We start from the raw sequence: 16,983 nt of genomic DNA, 5'->3' as shown, positions 1-16,983 counted from the left end.
AGAGGGAGGGGGAAGCAATTTATGTGCTTTTCTAAGGCAGCTAGTAAAATTCCTAAGGGAGAACAAATGCCAAAATGGACTGTCTTGGTGTATTTTAGACCCGATCATCAGGGTGAATCATGTCAGGGCTTTGCATTGGACCCGCAGCCTGGAAGCTTAGGGACAGGCATACAAAACATCCCTGTGTCTGGGAGGTGCCCTTCTGAAGGCGGCAGGAGATAGGTATTTGCTCTTGCCAGTTTCCTCTCCATCAGGATTTTTTTTCTGAGATCCATTGCAAGATGCCTTTTAAAACACACACAAACACACACACACACACACACACACACACGGCTGATAAAGAAAAACCAGGGATAGAAAATGCCCCATAAAACATGGCCCCCAAAGGGAAGGTGCAAAACCCATTTGATCCAAGATATAGATATCTCCACCCTGGATTGTTTTTTCCCTTTGCTTTACAACTCTGCAGACATCAGGTTAGCAAAAGGTAATAAATAGTCCTTGCACAGCAGGGTCTGGACTAGTGAAAACAGTTTACTGAAATTAATGGGCCTCGCCTGAACCAAAACCTCCACTTTGGAATTAATGCCAGACATAGTTTTCCTGAACTCTATCCAACTGCCTAAGTGGCAGACAATTTTTGTTCTATTTGTGCTGGAAAATAAAGCCCGGGCCCTTGATCTCAGTGTAGATTCTAATTTTTTTTTTTTAAATTCAGCACAGTGAACACTGCAATTTCCAGTTTCTGCTAGTAGAAGCTCTTGTGCTCTGGGCTGTGCGTGACAGTGTGACAACCAGAAGTTATCTGGTAAACTTTCCACTGAAACCGTCTCCAGGCTCCCTCCCTCCCCATCTGTGGCCTCAGAGCTTTCACCACGACACGGCGAGATTCAAGAAAGACTCCAGAAACGGCTTGGGTCCTCAATAACCCTCTTTCCCAAGGCGCTTGGAAAGGCTGGATCTGAACCATGCTGCCTGCATGACCTCCATTCCCCTCCCTACATGAAGCAGCAAAACGCCCAGCCCAGCTAGCGACCCTGGTACTCAGGGTGTCTACAGTTCGGAAGCTTTTCACTTTTATTTTTAAGGCTGCAACACACACACACACACACACACACACACACACACACACTCGGGCTGTGACACCCAGTGGTTATGGCTGGTACAGCGGAGACCCGCTGCCCTGGCTGTCAGTGTCAGATCCCAGCCTGCCCCCCACCCCACCCCCTATTAATAACCGCCCGGTTTCGGGCAGCCGACGTTCTGGTTTTCATTGTACAGTCTGCACTGGTGACACAGGACATGTGGAAATTTTTGAGAGCACTGCGGTGAATGGCGTGGGGGGCGGGTAGCGTGAGCAAGGGGGAGGGGGGAGGGAGGGGAGCGAGTTACTTTTTAGCTTCCGCTAAGTACTTGGCAGCTCGCCAGGCCCGGAGGATTCTGGGAAGCGAAAGCCTCCCCAGTATAAACTGCCAGCTTTAAGCAGCCCTGACAGTTCTGCTCCTTCCAAACTTGGCAGCTGTTCAAAGTGCTCTTTCATTTGAAATGCTGGAAGCCTGCCATGTGCAATGCAGATTTGCTGTGCCTGTGCGCAGAAGGAACTGATAAATGCCGTTGCAGTTGCCATGGGGACAGGAGGCTATCAGAATGGCCTTGTGATCCTCAGCCTCTCGGCGCGGCAGGCTCTCGCTCTCCCTCCCTCCGCCCCTCCTCCTTCTCGTCAGTGAGATGGTGAAATAAATGTTCTGGAAAGAGGTTAACCCTCCTCTCCCTGGTTCCGAAGCGGAGAGGAGATTAACCTCTAGGCATTTCCCGGGTCTTAAGTGCCAGCCGCGACCACAGGACTAAGCACCCTCCTGGGCAGGTCACCACCCCCTCCACCCGCACCTCCACCCCCACCCAAACAATCACACACACACACACACACCCGCCCTGCTTCCTGCTCCCTGGGGGTTTGCACAAAGCTGTGTTTTTAATAGAGCTTTTCAGCAAGTCCAAGTGTAAGTCTTTGAGTCATCAAAACCCGGATGTAAACACAGCAGCCCTACATTCTGCACAGTTTGCGTGTATTTTATCTTTTTAATAATATTTTGCTGGCAACTGGGAACTGCAAAGATGCCAGCTACGTTAGCCAGCCGTTTACCTCATGCAGCATCCATCTTAGGGGAGAGTGGCTGCCCGGCCTTTCCTGTTCTCTCTCCGTCCCTAGCCCGAGACGGCAGGAAATCTGCAGGCATCTTTTTGCTGTAGAGGCAACCCAGTCCTTTTAGAACCCCGGGGTTTAGAATGAGCATGACATCACCCTGGGCAACAACAACAGAGGGTATGTTTCTGTCGGAGACAAGACACTGGGTGATCTGAGGTGAAACAGGTCTATCATTTATGCTGAGTGGGAGGGTGCGCCAGTCTGGATGGCCGGCCCCCCATTTTGCACAAGCTGCTATTTGAAACACAGACTGATTCAATGCACAGAAACAAAATAGCACATTCAGATTTGGTCCATGTTCAGGTCTATAATGCCAACGCTCCGGGTGGCCTGTTTAATGGGGAAAAAATGAAATACTCCATTCCAGCCAAGGCTTACGGAGGCCAAAGAGGTTTAGTGATTTATTTACATTGAGCAGTAGTCCTCCTCAACCCAATGCGCTATTTCCTGAAGGTTTCCTGAACCTAAACCTTTGTTAACATCCCAGGAAGAGAACATATTTTTCCTGTGGCTTTCAATATTTTCTGCTAAATATATTTCGGCACACTGTTTATCTAGGGTTTCAGCTTTCAGACCTTTATGTACTTTTAACACCTTGAGGCCGTTCCACTGAAAAAAAAAATGGTGTGTGTGTATTAAAGAGGATTTTATGTGCTGGGCTCCAAGGCAGTGGGAGTTTCTGTTTGGGTCTGTCTAGATAATGAGGGCCTCAGGATGAGGTCCAAGTGACAGGCCTGTTTGGTTTATGAACCCCTTTTGAGAAAGCGGGCCCTCCATGGCTCATACAAACCTTTGAATACCACAGAATGTTGAACCAAATGAGGTATTTCTTCATAAGTGTACGGCTGACAAGGAGGCCAGACGGGAGAAGGATGGAAAATGCCCCAGGTTCCTGGGGCTTAGCTGCGATTTCTTTCAACCTGACACTGTCTGGGTGTCTGCTTATGATTGTCACGGCAATTCTGGCCAGAGCCACGCACACTCATCTCCCTGGCATTTCCTGACTTCAAGCAGCCCCTTCCAAGTAAATACATTTATCAATAGAAGCCATCTGCTTCACCTTGCCAGCAGGCACAGAGCTGGAATGGGTAGTGTTCAACGCGGTTTTTAGGATCAATTGGCCCATTAGATATTTGGAGGTGGGTTTAGCTTGGAATTAAACAGGACGGAATTGGGGGGTAGAAATCAGGTGATTCGGAGAGCCCTGCTTTCTCTCCACCCCTCCTCCCACCCTCGCCCCAGCCCCCACCTTCTCCAGACAATCCAGGCAGCTGGGGTTTTGGCTCTGGAAGCTCCTGAGCTTTGGCAAGCCAAAGCACATTTCGTGGTGGTGATTCCTTCCCCAGGTTGACCGACAAGTTTCTGTACTGAGCAAGGGATGCTTCCTGACTGTGCGCATGAATCAGAAGCTGTATTTTTCATCCAGGGCTTCTGGTGACAGTTTTTAAGCTGGAAGAACAAAGCAGATCCTGAGGAACCCTTTATTATCAGGGTCCAGAGATCATCTGTCCGCGGAGCTGGCTGCACATAGTGCGGATATGTGATTTCCCCGTGTTAACCATGCCAAGAGCAGCCCATTCCCCCAGAAGGCGATGCCTGCGTTCACATTTCAGACACTACCCTTCCTCTCTCTCTCTCTCTCTTCATGTCCTTGTGGTATTTGCTTATTTGTTGGCTTCAAAAGTTCTTCCTTTTTTTTTTTTTCAGCCTTCCTCTTCCAAATGGGAAGATTTGCAAAAGCCATTCTGGGGCTCTTGAGTGCCTTCCCAGATGGAGGCAAGCCCCGAGATTGCAAACAGCATTGGCACTGCCCATGCTCTGCCCCTTTACAGTGGGTGGACAACAAAGGGGCGACGGTGGGGCGGCTCCTCTGCGCCCGGGCCTGAGGAGGCAGCGTCCCAGAAGCCCGTGGATTAGTAAGGTCTGCTGGGGCTGCTTCAGGAGCTGTGGCGGAACAACTCCCTTTTGTTTTGCTGTCTAGCATGTGACCAGAATGCTGCCAGCTAATTTTAACCCCACCAAAGTATGGCTGAAAAAAACACACACACACAAAACAAAACAAAACAAAAAAAAACTATTGCATCTGGAGAGAGAAATGCTGTGGGCTGGATAAAAGCCTTTTCAGCTTGTGTTCCTTCCTGTTTCAGTTTCCAGACTTGCATTATCGGTAACCTGAAAAATGATGAGTTTCACCAAATTCCTGGATGTTACACAAGAAGACAATGGGGCTATTTCGGGTGCTGTGTGTCTGGCACAGACCCTGGAAGCCATTGTTTTGGGGAGGGATAATGCTTCAGGCTTTCCTGGTACTTTCCTTGTAGGGTCTCAAAACCCCAAAAGGTAGGGGATGCGGAGGGGGGGGAGGGGGGGGGGCCAGATACAGGCACTCTCCATGGCAACCCTGTGTGCTTCACTCCGAAAGGACCTGGGTGAGAAGTGGGTTGTTGATTCGATGATGGTGGTGGTGGTGGGGGTGACGGAGGCAGTGGTGGCCCGGGAGGTGTTAAAAGGTGGATGGAGGGGAGTGTTTGAAGTGGGACAGCAGGAGCAGGAAGAAGTGGGGAGAGGAAAGCTTTCACAATAGCTGAGTGAGTGGCCCCCTGGGACAGAGGCCACCAGCTTTCCTACTAAATTTCCATATCTGCTTTCAACACTAGGAAGTAAGTGGAGGCCTCCGTGGAGTGCCTCCCCCTGGATACTGGCTTCTCAAAGCATTCCCATGGCAGTTTAATTGTTGCTGTCTGGCTTGGTGGCCCATGATGCCCGGTGAAAAGGTATAGACTCTCAAGACCCAGGAAATAAAGCGGTTTGGATAAGCTAGCGTGTAGCCCGGCAGCTGCTGCCAGCTGGTCTAAAATCAGGTAGTGAGATGGGCTATCATTAGCCTGAGGTCTACCGTGCAGTCCCAGAAGGCAATATGATGGCGGGGAGACTGAGGGAAAGGCCCCGTTAATGCTGCAGCACTCTGCAGTCCAGAGGGCTTGGGGGCAGTTGTTCTGACAGCTGCTGAGGACTTCAGCCGCCTAAAAAGCCAATTGCTGCGGCCTGCCCTGTCTGGCCAACCTCTGTGTATTAAAGGACTTGCGTTGGTCTTTGAGGTCCCCTCTCCACCTGAATCCTCAGGCGAAGGCCCCACCTTTGGAAGGGATGGGAACCTCCCAAGAGACTCTCCCGCCCTCTGCTATAACCTGTTTACAGGGTCTGTTTATTTGATTGTCCCAAAGGCTTGTTTTGAGCAAGTTGATGCCTTTAATTAAAAAGATGAGAGCTGCCCGGGTCAGGTAACTCAGTTGGTTGGAGCATTGTCCAGTGTGCCAGGGTTGTGAGTTCAATCCCTGGTCAGGACACATACGGGAATCGACCAATGAGTGCATAACTAGGTGGAACAACAAATCTACCTCTCTCTCTCTCTCTCTCTCTCTCTCAAATCAATCAATAAATAAAAATTCAAAACAAAAGATGAGAGCTCATGAGTAGGTGAAAATATTTTTGACTCTTCACAAATATGTTTGAATTTCTTTTCTTGCATTTCACAGTCAGGGGTTCAGGCTGGTCAGCACATTTGTCTGTAAGATCACTACGAGCGTTCTCAGTAAGCTAACAGCTGGCTCTTCTGCACAGAATGATAAAAGGAACCCTAAGTCAAGAACTTGTTCCTTGTGCTTCTCTGTCAACAGATTTTTTTGCCAGCATCCAGGTGTCATTAGGACACATTCCTCATTTACCTTTCCGGCCAGAGGATTCCTAAATGTTTCATAATAGCGCCACAGCTGGAATGCAGCTGCTTCAGGGTGGAGCAAAAATAACTCCTTACGGTCGTCAGGGTGAGGGAGGGCAGGGAATCTTGGAGGGCTGGGAAAGTCCTTTCTAAAAGCCAGAAATGAGTGGGGCCTCTGGTGTGAAAACCTTCCAGGTGAGGGAAGGAAGGATAAGTTTTTGCCCACTGCGTAGATTCCAAAAATTCACTCGGGGGGTGGGGAGGCCAACTATTTTGAAATTGCCTTTAAAACAAACAGCACAAATGTTTAAATTGACCTGGGAAACGCTTGCTTTTTCCTTTCCCTACGATCCAAGTCTGTTCCCTTGAACATTAACCAACAGGAGAGTTTGTCCAAGCTTCTCTCCTCCCCCATCGCTCTCCTCTCTCTCTCTCTCTCTCTCTCTCTCTCTCTCTCTCTCTCTCTCTCTCTCTCTCTCTCTCTCGTTATCTTTGCTTCGGCAGAACTTTTGGAAGCTTTCCCAGGCTGGAGCTATAGAATGTTTCCAGGAAAATGCATAAGGAGTGTCTGTGTTTTGAGTTTCTCTGGAGGGGGCTGGACATGTTTTTCAGAGAGACTGAGCTAAGGGCAGCCAGGTCTTGTGCAAGAGTCCAGCCAAGCAAAAGGGCAGACGCTGCCGGAAAGATCTGTGCGCATCCAAAAAAACGCTGAACCGAAGGTGTGGTTTAGTTGGCCCGCCTGTTCTCAGCCTCTTTCAGCCTTTTATTCACGTGGCTACCTCAATGGCAGTCTGAGAGTGGAAGCACCCCCACCCCCTCCAAGAGATCCACTGAGAACAGCTGGGGGCCAGGGTTTGACCTTTATTCTCAAGTTAGCGGTGCTTGTAATTTCTGCCTAAAGAACACTCTCTGATGTAGATGAAGTGCAGGGAGTCAATACTCACCCAGCAGGAAGGCGCCCCGCCCAGGCGAGGAATGTAATGGGTAAAAGGTGTCCTGGAGATGTTGCTGCCAACCCCCGGCCCATGCCAGCGCCGCTCCACTTGGGCCCAGAAACACACACACAGCTGCATGCACACATGTATCAGAAACATCTGGACACAAAACCAGAAAGCGCCTACATGAGGCCTGAGGGCAGCGGGACTCGCAGGACCCCTCGCCGATGGAAGTGGCTCTCCAAAGCAAAGGCAGCTGGGTTTCCCGGAAATACCCTCTTCTTCAGGCTGGTTCGTGGGAAAAGGAGGCAGAAGGAGCTCCTAGGAAGGCTGCCCTGAGTGAGCGCCAAGCTGCCCCAGCCACTCTCCAGTGGGAAGCCTGCTTCCTCCTGGGCCCGTCCCCTGAGGAATGTAGTAGCACCCAGTAGATGCTAACGTTTAGGAATCATCTCAGAGTCAGTGTGTTTGTTCAGTATCTTGAGGACCCAAGAGCTCCAGAGAGGAAGGACCGGGCAGGGGCCTGCTGTGCTGGAAACCAGAGGACACGGAGCCTGGCTCTCCTCCCACCGTGCGTGCGTTTGAAGACTATTTACCAGGAACACTGGAACTGGTCATGTAAAATCTCTTTTCCTTTCCGTCCAGGGAACACACATTGACTCCAGAAGGCACCTCCCCCACAGCAGGCTGGGAAGTTGCTTAACAGCCCAGGCTTTGGAATACTGATGCAACGATGACAAGCACAGCTAACATTCATTGGACACCCCTTCTGCATCTGGCATTGTGCTAAGTGTCTTAATGCGGCCTCTCCTCTAATCCACACCTAGTGCACAAGGTTCAGTTATTGTCCCCATTTTATAGATGAAGAAACAAAGCTCAGAGAGGTTAAGAAACTGGTCCCAGGATACACAGCTGGTAAGTGATGGCTGGCATTAGAATTCAGGGTTGCCTTACTCTAGAGTCCTCATCCGATGGGCCTGGGTTTGAATTCTAAGTCAGCTTCGTGTGACTATGTGACCCTTGCCAGCCTCCAGGCTTCTTGATCTGTTTTCCTAAGGTAAATACATCACATATTGGCAATTTCCTATAACTTAGCCTAAATCTTACACAAGATGTAAGACTGAAATAAGATAATGCATGCAGCGTACTTCGCTGAGTGTTTAGAATGTAGTAAGCACTGAGTAGATGCCAGCTTTTCATAATCATCTCAGCGTCAGTGCTTTTGTTCAGAATCATTTATCACTATTCATAGTCTCTGTGAGTCTTCTTGAACCCTTGAAAGACCCCTCTCATCCCCATATGGGCACATCAGTCCCAAGTCGGCCACATTGCTGATGCCGGGGGAAATAACTTCTAATCCTTTCTTGGTGACTTAATTTGTGCTGGAATCTACACATCTGGAGCACACATCTGTATCCGAGCCACCCATTCCTCCCTTTTGCATTGCCCACTCACATTCACTTGGGTTCATTAGGGGTTCCAAGTTTTCAAAATCATTCCTGATCACTTTCCAGTCCTGCTTAAAAAGTCTTCCAGACGCTGAACAGAATCAAAACAAACCCCTTCACTGGGACACAAGACCCTTGGGAACTGCCTCCAACCCCTCTCCCTGCCTCTTCCTGCCCCTGGATTACTTGCTGACCACATGAAGCCCCTCTTTGTTCCCGGAATGCCACGTAAACCGTCAAGCCCATGCCTTTGCAGGCTCTCTTCTCCGCCTACGAGGGATGTTTCCCCTCTTCTCCTTCGAGCAAACTTGTATACATCTTTCAAAACCCAACTCTGTTTTTACCTTTCCCATGAAACTGGCCTCCAGCATTTCTGTCTCTATACTCCATGGCAATCTGCATATGTCACAAAGAGTTGTAACTACACACCTTCCCTACTGGCAACTGGATGTGGTTCAAGGCTAGGGCTTACCTTCTATCCGCCACATCACCTAGAAGGCCTTAAGTAAATGTTAGTCAAAAGAAGGTGCCTGAATATAGATTTGTACAATGTAATTTTATTGGCAGTAAAATAGTATTTGAGTCCGTATGTATATTATTTATACCTTCCCTATTCCAGCAAGAATTTGAGGTAGATGTGAATATAAGAATCTTTCTGCCGTAACCGGTTTGGCTCAGTGGATAGAGCGTCAGCCTGCAAACTGAAGGGTCCCGGGTTCATTTCCCGTCAGGGGCATGTACCTTGGTTGTGGGCACATTCCCAGTGGGGGGTGGGCAGGAGGCAGCTGATCGATGTTTGTCTCTCATCAATGTTTCTAGCTCTCTATCCCTCTCCATTCCCCTCTATATATATGTATTTAAAAAAAGAACCTTTCTTACTCATAAGCAAATAGAGAATAGTGCTTGGTACATCCCATAGTAGAAAGAGCCAGGGCTTTAGAGTCAAAGAGTTCTGGGTTCAAATCCTAACTTGGTGTCTGACTGTGACTTTAAGGCATTACTTCACTTCTCTTAGCCTCAGTTTTCCCATCTGTAAAATGGAAATAACAATAATTACCTCAGTGGGAGACTTTGTTGATTGCTATCCAATTGTCACTGCTGCTTTCTTCCTTAGTGCTCTGAGGGTGGGAGAAATCCTGATCAGTGTAAACTTATCTTGATAAGTTTCCCTTGCTGGTGATTCATTCTGGGATAGATCTGTGACTCCGTTCTGGTCAATGAGATGCAGAGAGGGTTGTTTATGGCGTGTGTGTAAAGAGTTGTTCTAGGAAATAGTCTCCTGCTCTTAAAACATGAAACAACTGTCCTTCAGCAGCTGGATGTGATGTCTGAAGCGATGGCGGGGGCCACAGCAGCCATTTTGCTGTGATGAGGACAACGACTCAGAGAATCAAGCCAACACCCTAAAGATGTTAGAATGGAAACATGGCAAGAACCTGGGTCCTGGTAGCTCAGTTCAGCAGCTGGATTATCCTGCTTTGGGGCCACCCACTTCTGGACTATTTCCTGCGATCCTCAATTCCTTCATTGTTCGGTGAGGGACCACAGGCTCAATCCAATGGAGCTGAGGTTGCTGCTGTTACTTGCAGCCAAAAGCATCCTGACAGATGAACCTCACAGGGTTGTGGTGATGACTAAATAAAACAAAGTTTGCAAAGTCCCTAACAGTGCCTGGAACACAGCAGGCTCTTAAAGATGAAACACTTTCCTGCTGGGACAATCTGAGGTGAATGCATGACTAACTCTTGGTGAGTGACCCAAAGAATGTGGCAGATAGTCATAAAGTCAAATTTAGAGCCGCTCAGAGGTGGGCGGGTGCTGGAATGACAACAAAGATGACGATGACAATAAAACTCCAACACGGCGCTAATAAGTGTCTGATGGAACTTCTCTGAGGCCTAACAACGGTTCTCCTTTGTTCTTCTCGGGCCTTTTCTTCCCCGGGTCAGAGTGAAACCCTGCTAGACACAGCCTTTTCTAATTGTGGGCAGCCACACTTGCACAAGCGGGGTGGTCCCTGACTTCCCTGGGGCATGGAAGCCCTGCTACAGGATGAAGGCTAGAGTGTAATTTGTAGCTCCAGGAGGAGCCAAGATTTGGAAGTAGAACTCACATACCCACACAAAGTAAAACAGGGGCTGCAACTGACGGAAAAGCACAAAGCCTGTCCCTTCCCAGACCAGCCCCCGCAGACGTCTACAGCTCGCGAAGGCCTACATTTGGGGGCCCTGGCCCCTGGCGGCCGCCTGGCTTTGGGGCCTGCTGACCAGGCCACAGAGCTCCCCTCCGTGCCAGCCCCACGGCCCTTCTGACCCTGTTCCAGGAGAGCTCAGCCACACCAGCGTCTGCCAGACTCATGTCCGCCCAGTGCGTGGGCGGCCCTGGCAGCAGGGGATGGAACAGGGTTTGTGCGAGGACATTGTGGCCCCCGTGGCAGGGTTGTGAGAGAGGCGGTCTCACTTCCGGGCAAGCCAGGAGGGAAGCTGGAGGAGGTAAGGAGCAGAAGCTGCAGACTCAAGGCAGCCTTAGCCCCATTTCCAAGGCCCTCTTCACGTTAGAAGCCTGCTCCAGGCCATGTACTTCCTGTATGTGTCGCCCCTGCCCAGCCAGGTTCAACATCCACATTCAATTCTGTCCACCAAATATTTATTGAGAATACTCTATGCAAGGTGCTATATTCCTGCCAGCGACTGGGAATGAGAGAGACACGAAGAAAAACAAGATTAGAGCAGAAAGGACCTCAAATTTCTTTCAGCCTCTATACCTACTCCCCACCCCCACCGCAAGGCCCAAGTATTTAAGAAATAAATAAAAATGTGAATCCAGGGCAGTTGAATCCAGGGCAGGGGCAGGGCTCTGTCTCCTCTGGCCAGAGACTGCCTCCATGGACAGAGTACGAAAAGCCGTGGTCTAGACCAGAGGAGAAACTGAGGCCCAGAGAAGGGAAGTGACCTCCATGAGGCACACCCCAGCCGGGTTCAAGTTCAGGTGTCCAAGCACCTGGCCCAGTGCCTTATCCATTGCAGGGCCTACGCCTGGGCACTGTTTCAGAGATCAGCAGGGGAGTAGAGGGAAGTGGACCAGGAATAGAATCCATGTGCTACAGACTGGTTACAGAGAGCCAATGGTCTGACGCAGGAGAGAAACCTCCATCTGTGGAAGAGGCACAGGGCTGGGCCGGGGGCAGGATGGGCAGGATTTGACAAGGAGCATGGCCAGGGAGTGGTGGGGAGTTGAGGGGGGGGGGTGCGGCGGGGGGCTGGGGGGGGGGGGGGAGATAATTCAGGCCCTGGAGAAAATGATCTGCTAAAGCCCAGCCTGCATGGCTCAATGGTTGAATGTCGACCTATGAACCAGGAGGTCACTGTTCGATTCCCGGTCAAGGCACATGCCCAGGTTGCGGGCTCGACCTATAGTACAGTTTTCTCATTTGTAAATCTGTAATAGGGAAGTCTTCTCTACCCCATTCCCTCAAACCAGGGCGGGGGGGGCGGGGGGTGTGCAGGAAGCAGCCAATCAATGATTCTCTCTCATCATTGATGTTTCTCTCCCTCTCTCCCTCTCTCTTCCTCTCTCTGAAACCAATAAAAACATATTAGGACAAAAAAAAGATCTGCTAAAGACTGAGGAAAGACCGTCAGCTCAGAGTCCTGGGTTCCAGCCCTGGCTCTGCCATCACAAGAAGTGACCTTGGGCCCGAGGTCTCCCTGAGTGGGTTTGTGTCCTTACCCGTAAAATGGCAGAAGGGTGGGCTAGAATGTTTTACGTGGGCTGTAATGTTCTAATGTTCTTCTATGATGCCTTCTCCCTCCCATAGGGCTGCCCTTCACCTCCTCACCGGCACCACCCAGGACACTTTCCAAGGGGCTGGCATTGACATCAGAAGGAAGTGTCCCTGGCACAGTACAAAGCTGGCAGCTCAAGGGGCCTGCCCAGAGTTTGGGGAGCAGTGACAAAGCACGAGGAGGCAGGAACCCGGCCAGAACTGGGGCAGGAGCCATTCCTCTTCTCAGAAGGGTTCATTCCAGTCCAGCCCAGGCCTCAGCCAGTTCTGCTCTACCCAGGCCCACCACGAGGGGGCAGGAGGGGGAGGCCTTGAGGGTGGGGGTGACAAGCCACTTAATAGTTCCAAACCTCAGCACTCTCATTTTTAAAATGAGCTAAAAACAGTACCTTGGTGTTCTCCGTTGTGAAATGGATCATTTTAGCATCTCAGATGATGAAATGAGATAATGCTTGTCAGGTGCCTAGCACGTGCCTGGTGTAGAACCACTCAGTACATACGAGATCACATGCATTGCCAGAGGGCTGCCTGCTGGGGAAGACCGCACAATTTGAAGGCTCCTGACATTAAACAGGCTGGTTTGAGTAGGGCCCCTGTACGCCTAACACAGGCTCAATCACAGGAGGGGAGAATCGGGAACCGCGGCTGGGGAGGTTGGTGAGAAGGCCACTCGAAAAATGTGCGCGCGCCCCCTGCTGGCTGGGAGAAAAGGTGCAGGCCTGCCGGCTGGGAGTTGGAGGACCCTGGGGGGATGCAGGGCATCCTTGTTAGCACAACCTGCTGTGGCCTGATAGCTTGACCCAATAGTCACATGGTGCCCACCAGGTGTCACCCACTTAGCAACGTGCCAGGCTCTGGGAGGGATGCAAAAGGAGTGACAGGTCAGCTAGGTTTGGGGGCCAATTAGCTTTAGAGTCAACCAGGCATCAGTTCAAGCTCAGAGACCACCCCAGAAACTGTGTCTGTTACAGAAGCAAAGTTCCTTGCGTCTTGGACTTGTAGTGTGTGGAGTGACCTTGGGCAGGGCATGGGATGCCTCTGAGCTTCAGCTTTCTCATCTGTAATAGGGAAGTCTTCTCTACCCCACCCCTCAAACCAGAGGGTAGAAACCCTGGGTGTGGGGCCTCCAGGACTCTGTCACTTGGGAGGAGTTGAAAGTCACCACCAACAGCCGTGTTGTTGCAAGAGAAACCTTATCACTTTGAACCTGGACTGTCACTTGTTGGTTCTTTGGAAGAGTCCCTGTCATGCTCCTGTGGCTTGCCAGGCTCCCCAGGTTCCCCCACCCACCAGATACCCTGCAGACACGGGCTCAGGCCTTCCTACTCCTAAAGAAGGTGAGAAAGTGAGTCATGTAGTTACCTGGTAGAAGGTGGGTTCCAGGCAGAGGAAATGACAGATGCCAGGGCCTCCGAGGCAGGAACATATCTGGTGACAGAGAGGCTGTCCTGGAGAAAACAAGGGAGAGGAACAGGACGTGTTGTTAGGGAGGGCATGGGGCGGGGCAGGCGGTGTCGGGCCTGGGGCCATTGGGAGGACACTGGTGTGTGTTGATTCTGAGTGAAACCGGAGGCAGGGCAGGTTGTGAGCAGATGAGTGATGTCATCTGTCCTGCATTGGAACAGGTTCATTCTGTTGGGGATTAAGGGTTGGAGAGCAGGGGGACAGGGCTATTGGAGGGACGCAGGCAAAGGGGCCAGGGTGGTGGTGGCCAAGTTAGTGAGAAGGGACCTACTTCTCAATGTGCTGTGAAGGGAGGGCAGCTGGGGTGAGCTGCATGAGAAATCATCCATTCTGATTTCTATAAATATTTCTCTTGCATATTTTATTATGCGTCCCTAAGGTACATAGGGAAAGGACTAGCGTCCACACGCCCAAGCACTGTGGACACAGCAAGGAACTAGAGTGCCCACCGCAAGGCCCCACCCAGCTCCTAAGGTGATGACCCTCACCTCCACAGTGGGAATGGTGTGAGGACAATATGCGAACTCTGTGGACTAGATAAAAAGAAGCTACTTTTATTATTTTTTAAAAAATATATTTTTATTGATTTCAGAGAGGAAGGGAGAGGGAGATAGAAACATCAATGAAGAGAGAGAATCAGTGATCGGCTGCCTCCTGCACACTCCACACTGGGGATGGAGCCTGCAACCCGGGCATATGCCCTGACCAGGAATCGAACTGTGACCTCCTGTTCATAGGTTGACGTTCAACCACTGAGCCATGCCAGCTAGGCAAGAAGCTACTTTTATTCATGAAATATGGTCAAGGGTCCCCCATGCCCTTTTTTTTTTTCAACCAAGACATATCATTTTAACCCTCTTCTGAAAGTTCAGCAATTAGCACCTGTCTGGTAAACAGGACATGGCAAAGCCCTATTTAGAGAAATGTAGTGGGAAGAGTTTAATCAGGGTAGGCTTCCTGGAGGAGGAGTTTGACTGAATTCCTCTCTTTTCAGGTGAAACCAAGGCTCGGTGACATTAAATAACTTGCCTGAGGTCACAAAGCGAGAAACTGGCAGAGAAGCGCTTGTGTCAACGCTGGTTTGGCTCAGAAGCTACTGCTCTTAGCCAGGGTGCTGCCATGGTGACCGGCCTTTCCCATTAGAGGAGAATGATGGCCATTCATGGGAGCGCCTGGGACAAGATGATCTGAATGGTCGTCACTCGGTCAGGGTGGAGCACGGGCACCGGAACCTTGGCACTGCCTTGCCAATAATCACAGATTCTCAGTGTGAGGAGGCGAGGTGTGCCAGGCCCTGCGCCCAGAGTTTTAGATGCACCATTTCATTTAACCTTCATTTTGCAGATCAGGAAACTGAGGCCTGACAAGGTTACTATTCTCACCTGTGAGTGTCAGAACTGAGACAAGAACCCAAGGGTTCCAGTCATTTATTGTTGGATAACGATGAACTGGAAAAGTTAGAGGCTTAAAACGACAGCTTATTATTTCTCATGATTCTGTGAGTCGGGCGTTTGGGCATGGCTCAGCTGGTTGGTTTTTCCGCTCCATGTGGTGTTAGCTGGGGTCATTCGCTTGGCTGCACTGAGCTGGTGGCTGGATTGGAAGGGAAGGGCCAAGCAGGCTCTGTTCCCAGGCCTGGCGCCCCAGGGTCCCCCTGCATGGCCTCCCGGGGCCAGCATGGTGGCTTCAGGGAGCTGGATGTCTTACCTGGCAGCTGGCTTTTGAAGAAATAAAAGCAGAGCTACCAGGCTTCTGCGGAGCTCGCTGTGGAGTTGGCACAGTGTCACCTCCACGGAATCCTACTGGTCAAGGAAGTCACATGCCGAGGAGGAGGGAATAGATCTCTCCTCTTGGTGGGTGCAGCCGCTCATACTGGGATGCGTGATGTTCATGGCCATCCATAGTGGGAGACTGACTACCATCACAGCCTCCTCCCTGCCAGCCTCTCTCCCAGACCCTGGGCCTAACCCCAGGAAGCCCTCATCTCCGAGGACCCACTAAAGCTGCCTAGGCCCCCACCAGAGGGGTGTGCCTATGCGTTGTCTTACCTGGTCCTCCTGCCCAAGGACTTCTTCATGCTCTGTGCCTGGCTTCACAAGAATTCATCTTCCCTGGTTTCTTCCAGGGCAGGCACCATTTTTTCCGGCTTCCTGTGGCTGCATCACCTGAGTTAGCCTGACGTGTTTTGTCCTCAGGATCCTGAAAGAACCTGGTACATGGCTCACAGGTAGTCAGTCACCTGAACAAGACCGTATTGGATTCACCTTCGCAGGCCCAGTATCAGCACCGGGTCTTCTAGAAAAGCTCGGTAAACAGGACCTGCTGGCACCTGAGTTCACAGGCTTGGGCCTTGAACAAAGGAAGAGTCTTACTTCTCCAGGACCAGCAGCCTCATCACCTGGGAATACGGTTAGGAATACGGGCCCTCCCTCCCTACGCACCCTGACCAGGGCCCAGGGCTGGGGATGGAGCCTGAAACCGAGGTTATGTGCCCTTGACTGGAATCGAACCCAGGACCCTTCAGTCCATAGGCCGATGATCCATCCACCGAGTAAATCGGCCAGGGCCAGAATTTGTAAGTTCACAAATACCCAGGTGATTTTCATGCGAGACAACGGAGGTCCCCAAGGTAAAGAAACAGGAGCAGGGTGGGAAGACAGGTGCCAGTGAGTCCCCCTGGGAAGATAAGGCGTGGATCTCAACCCTGGCTGATGGTTAGAATCACCTGTGGTACTTTTAAAAAATCCCGATGCCCTGTGTGCGCCCAGATCAATTAAATCCAGGTCTCTGGCAGTCGGGCCCGGGATCAGGATCTTAAAAGCTCCTCGGGTGAGTTCACCGTGCAATGGTTGAGAGCCGCCGGCTCAGTGTTCTAGTTCGTACAGTGCAGTCTGTGGGCCATCGGAACCACATCACTTGGGGGCGTGGATTAAAGACGCAGAGTCCTGGACCACACACCATATTGTGAGTCTACATCTCCTGGGGTGGGGCCCGGAACCCACATGTTTTAACCTTCTCTCTAGGTGATTTAAACGGCACTGAAGTTAGAAACTGTGGAGTTCAGGACCCTGAATAAGTGATGACAATGGCAATGATGTTTCTAAATGAGAAAATGTAGGGAAGCAAACGTAGGAAACAAACAAACCTCCATACTCCTCCTGCCTAGAGAGCATCAGGGGTCCCTCTTGGCACCCCCTCTGGAGCAGGAAGAAGCCCCCTGCCCCCCGCCCCCAGAGAAGCTGCTCAGGGCAGGGTCGGCGGTGGACTGGGCTGTGCTCTGCTGCAGGGTGGAGCCTGTCATCTGGCCCGGACAGAATTATTGCCTCAAATTACATGGTTGATTATCAATTACTTGTGTCTGTATGAGAGCATGTGTGCGTGTGTGCATAAGTGTCTTTGCAAATCATTAAGGGCCGTAATTCTGGATTATC

Source organism: Myotis yumanensis, unplaced genomic scaffold (assembly GCF_028538775.1).
Source record: "Myotis yumanensis isolate MYYU_CA2020_CCGP unplaced genomic scaffold, mMyoYum1.0.hap1 SCAF_1, whole genome shotgun sequence".
NCBI classification, from domain to species: domain Eukaryota; kingdom Metazoa; phylum Chordata; class Mammalia; order Chiroptera; family Vespertilionidae; genus Myotis; species Myotis yumanensis.
This window is presented reverse-complemented; position numbering follows the sequence as displayed.